Genomic DNA, 7,998 nt, shown 5'->3' on the forward strand with positions numbered 1-7,998 from the left:
CGGTCCAGACAATTAAGAGGATTAGAACTATGTTTAAGACACCTAGAGAAGCCTTGAACAAAAATAATTGATAATTGTCAAATAGTTAAGTATAAATAAGAAAAATAGAACATAAGAAGTTAAATGAGCCAAGAGTCACAGCGATGGGTGACCTTCTCAGGAAGGACTGCAAGGTCAATTTAAACTCAAATTTTGAACCGTAAAATGTGACGCCGCAGTCCTTAGGATTATTGCGAACACAGTGAAAAAGAGAAAATCACAAAAAAGAATTGTTAATCAGGTCAAACAATTAGGTCAGGGATCAGGAAGAAATATTGAATTATTTACAAACCGGATCGAACCGGCGAGGGGCAATTTGGTCAATTGACCTCTAGAGCTGACTCCTGATCTAACTGTCAAATAAAATCGGAGAAAACAAAAATTTCGGGATCAAGAATTAAATTAAAAAACTAATAGAAAAATAAAAGAAAAAGAAAAAGAAAAAAAAAGAGAAAAAGTGTTATTACATCACTTGGATGACATTATGGGTGATGTCAAAATCTAATTTAATTTTCCCACAATCTTTGACCAAGTTAATTAAAGTTAAATACACATAAAATACTTTAAAAAGAAAAGAAAAAAACTAATTCTTGTCTTCTCCCATCTAGTGTGCCGGCCCACCTCTCACTAAGTCACCATGGAAGAAATTACATTGAAGCTTGAGTTCAAGCTTCAAAACTCCTACTAAACCTTACCTTGACCCAAAATTAATCCATTAGAACTTGATAACCTCACTTGAGAAGAGGATTGAGCAAGAAAGAAAAAAGGAAAAAGGAGTGGAATTGAAGATTGAACTTCAAAGTTTAAGGTTAGTGAGTTTAAATTGAAAATTTATGTTTAATATTTGTGTTCTTGGTGTAGGTAACTTAGACCTTAACTTAAAATTAAAAGAAAACAACTATTGGGAGAGTAATATGGAATTTCGTCCATCTAGGGTTAGGATTTGATATGAATGAGTTTAATGGTTTTGAATGGTTATTTAAGGTGAATTAGGTGTGTAGAAGTTGAATATCTACTTTAAGTGCATCAATTAAAACACATGCCAAAATTAGGGTTTGAGCATTTTGAAGAAATTGGAGAAAAATGTGAAAATTGGCCAAATGATGTAATTAACCTTATTTGAGTTGAGTAATGGTCAAGTGTGACCATTTGAGGTGTGTATGAAGTGTTGGAACTAAGTTTAAATTCGGATTGGTTATAGGCATTCTGCAGGCAGCAGGACCAAGGTCCCTTTCAGGGCCCAAAACTGAAAATTTACAAGCCCAATTGGTATGAGGCCAATTGATAATGAAACTAGACACAAAATGACACATTTTCATTTAGGAGTCATACCCAAAAAGTGACTAAAACTAAGTGAACAAATTGACCAAATCCAGACTTAGGTATTCTACCCTATACAAAAATGACCAAAAGAACAGTATTTGTTCATTTAGCCATAACTTGGGCTAGGCAGGTCTAAATGACCTAAAATTTTACCAGTAGAAAGATGAGATATAGACCTAAAACTTTTATGAAGAACACAAACCCAAAATATGCCCTTAACCAAGTCATTTATCCATCCAAAATTGGTGACCTAAAACTGCCAGAACTAGTTTTGGTGCCCAGAAATCTGGGTTAGGCCAATCCGGCCAGCCATGTTCAAATGGCTATAAATTGAGCTACAAAACTCTAAATGGAGTGATTCAAAAAGGAGAATAAATGTGGTATGTGAGAATAGTTGGAGTTTCCATACCTTTTAAGCATAAGAAAGTCAATATTTTGACTTAAATAGTACCATAAATAGTAACCTCAACATGAAAATGTTCAAGGATGAAGTTTAAGCTATAGGAATTAATTATTGGAATTGTTGTGAGACAAAGTTACTGAGACACTATAAATTTTTTGTTTCAGCTGAAAAAGACCCGGAAGGCCTAGAGGTAACTAAGTCTAGGTTTGTGCACAAAAATTTTTAAATTATCGTTTTCACAATAAAAATTGATTTGTTATACATTGTGAATGTGTTTTATTCATTATGAATTTCGAGAATGTTGTGTTGCCTATTTTACAATGAAAATTTAGAATGAAAATTATTTATTAATTTGTATGAAATATTTGAACAATATGGTTTTGAATTTGGTTATGGCCTTGGAAATTTTATTTGAGAATTTGTGTGTTGACTACTTTAGAAATGGAGATTTGAAAAGAAGTTTGTTTAATTGTTGTATCAATTATGATTGAACATCATAGTTTTAAATTGTTTTGATTCACACTTGGCATGGCAGTCCCTTATTATGTTCCTCCTCCATTTATGGGGTGAGTTTGACTATATTCCTCTCTCTTTGGTTTCCTAGTCTGAGGGGTGAGTTTGGATGAGTACTCATTAGCTAGCTAGCCACCTCCCTCATTGATTTCGATTAGTGGGGTGAGTTTGCCTTGTCGTGGTGTACAACACGGCATGTTTAGAAATTTTGTGTCATGGCCTAAGTTGTGTTATTGATTGACAACACTATGATAATTAAATTGTTTGATCAAATTTGTGTTATATTAAGTTTTGAAATTTGTGAAATGTTTAAAATGTGATTTGAAGAAAAAATTTTGTGAAATGTGATTGTGAAATATTTGAACTATGAATTAATAACAAATGTTTTGTATTTTGCATTTTATATTTATTGTGCACCACTGAGTATTTTTATACTCAGCGATAGCTTTAACTTGCCGTCGCAGATAGAGAAAAGGACATAGCAGTAGAGTGAGCTGCTACAGTTAGAGAGGAGCACAGTTGAAGAATTTTTGTATGGGTATTTGTCTATACCGTAGTAGTTTAGTTTGATGTAAATATGATAGTATGCATATGTATCTCTGTAATTTGAGCAGTTGTACAGATAAAATTGTAATAATATTATTTTGGATTTTCTTTCTGTATATTAAGATTGTGTATGTAAAATTAATTTTAATGCCACGTTTATGAATGAAATTATTTTAATAATATTTTGAAATGTGAATTTTGATTTAAATTATGGTTGACTGTATTGTTTGGGATATAATTGGAGATTGAGGCTGTGCAATGAAATTATTTGGAAATGTTTTTCACAGGTTTTAAAGAACTGTTTTCTCAAAATATAGACGGCACTCTGCCGAAATTTTTATAAAATTTGCAGAAAAATAAAAATGGACAAAAATTTTTACTAGTTTTGAAACTTCAATTAAATGTTTTTAATTCCTACCAAAACGCTTACCACTTCCAAAATATAAGAAAATAGTTTTAAAATCCCTTGTAGTGTATTTAATGGGTTACCGGTAGGTGAAGTACGGTAATTCATTAGATGTACTACGAGATCATGTTACATCTTACGGACGGGTAGGGTGTGACAGTGCAAATATCTGCTAGCTGAGCTATGGAAGAAAAAGGAAGCAATTTGATGAGACCAGAATGAACCTTCTCATGTACCAGATGGCAATCTATCTCAATAGCTTAGTGCGTTCATGGAAGGTGGGATTAGCTGCAATCTGGAGAGCTAATTTATTATCATAGAAAAGAAGTAAGTCAGGAACATGGAAATCTTTGAGCAAGTAGCACAACCACTATAACTCACAAGTTGTTGAAGCTAGTGCTCAATACTCTGCTTCTGAAGAGGATTGAGATACTGTTGATTGTTTCTTCGTTTTCCAACATATAAGTGACCCTCTAAGAAAAATACAATAACCAATTGCAAATTTGCAAGAATCCACACATCCTGCCCAATCCGAATTAGAAAAACCTTTCAATTGCAAATCTGATGATGCAGGGAAGAAAATTCCTGCTCTTGGTGACCCTTTAATGTACCTTAGAACTCTATGTGCTGCTTGCAAGTGTTGCAGGGTAGGTTTGTCCATAAACTGGCTTAATTGCTGTGTGGCAAAAGAAAGATCCAACCTTGTAAAAGTGAGATACAAAAGCCTGCCAACAAGTCTTTTATACTGCTAAATGTCAATGAGAAGATCACCTACTAATTGACTAAGTTTCAACTTACTGTCCATTGGTGTAAGAGCTGGTTTGGAATCCAAAAAGCTTGCATCAGAGAGTATATCAAGGGCATACTTTCTCTAATTTAAAATGATACCATAAGAAGTTCTAGTCACTTCGAGACTAAGGAAAAATTTTAAATTTCCAAGGTCTTTAATTCTAAATTTATGGTCAAGAAAGGCTTTAACTCCATTAATCTCCACAAGATTAGTGCCAGTTAAGATGACATCATTGACATAAATAAGAAGCACTATAATATTTGCTTAAGTTTTCTTGACAAAAAGAAAGTAATAAGAACTTGATTGATGATACCCCAATGAAAGCAATGCCTTAGTTAATTTGCTAAACCATTGTCTGCTTGCCTGCTTAAGTCCATAAAGTGACTTTTAAAGATGACAGACTAGGTTGGGTTTAGAGCTTGAAAAACTAGGTGGCAGTACCATATACACTTCTTCATGGAGATCACCATGAAGAAATGCATTATTGACATCAAGTTGTTGTAAAATCCAATTGTTGGCAGAAACAATTGCCAATAGCAATCTGACTATAGTCATCTTAGCAATTGGATTGAATGTATCAAAGTAATCGGTAACCTTTTGCTGAGTGTACCCTTTTCCAACTAAATGTGCCTTATGCCTTTTAATTGTCCCAAAACCCATTTGCAACCTATTGGAGTCTTGCTAGCAGGTAACTCAGTAATATTCCAAGTGTTATTTTCCTCAAGAGCCTGGATTTCAGCCTACACAGTCTTTCTCTAACAATCATGTTTTATAGCTTGTTAAAAGTTTTAGGTTCATCATGAGCAGTAATAGAGAGAACAAAATGTTTATGTGCAAGAGAAAGATGAGAATATGAAATGACAGACTCTAAGGGATAAAGAGTACTTGGTAGATCATCAGTAACAGCCGAAACAGAAATAAGATTGCAATGGTAATCCTACAAGTATGATGGAGATCTTTTGATTCTTTGAGACTGTCTAGAAGGAATATTTTGTGAAGAAGTAAAAGGAGAAGGAGAATGAGAAGCATAAGAAAAAGGATTTTGTGAAGTCGTAGAAGGAATGGAGGGTAAATCATCAAAAGTAGGTAAAGAAGAATTTTGAGGAAAAGAAAGTAATGGAGGAATGGCAGTAGAAGTATGAAGGAAAGGAAATATATTTTCATGAAAAATGACATGTTTGGATGTAAAGATGTTTCTGTTTTGAATGTCAAGCAACACAAATCCTTTAGTTCCAAGTTTAAAACCTAAGAAAACACATTTTCGAGCTCTTAGATTAAATTGAGTTCTATGAGCTATCAAGGTGGAGGCAAAAGATAGGGATCCAAATGTTTTCAGTTCTATAAAATTTGGTATTGGAGAATAAAGCATTTCATAAGGAGTTTTGTTATTGAGAAGGGGAGAAGGAATTCTATTGATGAGGAAAGCAACATGAAGAATAGTGTAAGACTAGTACACTTTGGGTAAATTTGATTGAAATAAAAGGGATCTAGCAACATTCATGATATGTTGATGTTTTCTCTCCACAATGCCATTTTACTGTGGAGTTTTAACACAAGAGGTTTGATGGATAGTTCCTTTTACTGCATAAAAACTGGCATATTAAATTCAACACCATTGTCACTTCTTATTATTTTAATTTAGGCAAAAAATTATGTTTCAACTAAAGAGAAAAAAGTTTGTAAAACTTGTCTTGTTTGAGATTTAGATTGTAAAAGAAATATCCACGTATGTCTAGAGTAATCATCCACAATTGTCAAGAAAAATTTATGATTATGAACTGATGGAATAAAGAAAGGACCCCAAAGGTCTACATGTATCAATTCAAATGGTTTATTTGTAGTAGAGGTACTAACAGGAAATAAGAGTTTCTTTTGTTTAGTAAAATGACAAATGTCACAACTAGTATTATTTATGGGAGAAAAACTAGGAAGATACTGTCGAAGAATCTTGAGTTTTGAATCAGATGGATGTCCAAGTCTATAATGCCAAGGATCAAAGGCACTAGAGGAAGAAGCAAAGACTTTGTGAGAATGGAATGAACTCGCAGGATTGTTCAATGTATAGAGGCCTCCTTGTGCTTCAACTGTCACACCTTACCCCTCTGTGAGGCATAACATGATCCCGTAGAATACCTAATGAACTACCGAACTTCACCTACCGATAATTCATTAAGTACACTACAAAGGATTTTAAACTATTGTCTTGCATTTTGGAAGTGGTGAGCATTTTAGTAGGAATTAAAATCATTTATTTAAAGCTTATAAAATAGTAAAAATTTTTGTTCATTTTTATTTTTTCGCAAATTTTATAAAAAAATTCGGTAGAGTGCTGTCTGTATTTTGAGAAAACTGTTTTTCAAATACCTGAGAAAAACACTTCCAATAATTTTTCACAACTCCCAATCTCCAAATAATCTCAAATCAACACAATTCAAATCATTCCACAATTCAACCAAAAATTTATCAACTTAAAATATTTCATAATTCTATCCAAGTACATATAATATGAAATTCACAAATACAAATCTTAATTTATAGAAGGAAATCCAAAATAATATTATTACAATTTATCATACAATTGCTCAACTTTACATTGATACATAAAATATTACAATATTTACATCAAAATTAACTACAAGGGTATAAAATAATACCCGTACAAAAAGATTAGTATGGTCCTCAATTCAATAGCAGCTCACTCTGCTGCTTTCTCCTTGCTTTTATCTGCGACAGCAAAATAAGCTATCGCTGAGTATAAAAATACTCAGTGGTGCACAATAAAATTTTAAAATACAATACATAAATCATTCATTAACAAAACATAATTTAAATATTTCTCAATCACATTTCACAAATTATCAAAACTCATAATAACACAATTTAGTCAAATAATTTAATAAACACAGTGTTGCCAAGTCATACACAACTTAAGCCATGACACAAAATTTCCGATCAATGCCGTGTTGTACACCACGACAAAGTAATCTACAACCCCACTAATCGAAATCAATGAGGGAGGTGGCTAGCTAGCTAATGAGTACTCATCTGATCTACAACCTTAACTGGTAAACCAGAGATGAAGGAAAATAATCGATCTCACCCCATAAATGGAGGAGGAATAATAAGGCACTGTCATGCTAAGTGTGAACACAAAATCAATTCAAAATAATTTAATCAAATAATTTGTGAGAAATCTGATCAATTTCCAAAGTCATAATTGCGATCATAAAATGACAACATAATACATAATTAACACAGAAGTCAAATTTTCAAGAATAAAATATTTAAACAAGAATTATTGTGCACAGACCTGACGTGAGTCGCTTCTAGGCCTTGACTCAGTCTCTCAGACCTTCCAAGTCTGTTTCAGCTGAAACACACAGTTTCACAGTGTTTCAGTACCATAACTTAGCATAAATCCAAAAATAAATTTAACTTCACTTTTACCTAACTCTAATGTGCTAAACTCGATGTTTTATAATTTTTGTATTTCGGGATTACTATTCACTATACTATTCAAGTCAATTTGTTGACTTTCTAAGGGTTAATAGGTATGGGAACTCCAACTTCACCCACATACCACATTTTGGTCACCAAACTTGTTGGTTTTGGTCATTTTCTCAAAACTTAAGTTCTTTAGGCAATATTGCAAATTTTCAATTTTGGTGCCTTAGGTTGCACTATTCCATTGGTCATTCTACTGTTGGAATTTGGCAAAACTTTCTTCATAGAAAATGTTCCCTATTGTCTTAAGTTTATTCTCCTTTTTGAATCACTCCAATTGGAGTTTTGTAGCTCAAGTTATATCCATTTGAACCATGGTTGTTGGATTAGACTCAACCCAGAATTCTAGGCAATTTTTGGTGCTGGCAGTTTTGGGTCACCAACTTGGGGTGGCCAAATGACTTGGTTGTTGGCATAATTTGGGTTTGTGTTCTTCATGAAAGTTTTAGTTCCATATCTAAACTGTCCACTGGT

This window comes from Hevea brasiliensis, chromosome 2 (assembly GCF_030052815.1).
Source record: "Hevea brasiliensis isolate MT/VB/25A 57/8 chromosome 2, ASM3005281v1, whole genome shotgun sequence".
NCBI lineage: Eukaryota > Viridiplantae > Streptophyta > Magnoliopsida > Malpighiales > Euphorbiaceae > Hevea > Hevea brasiliensis.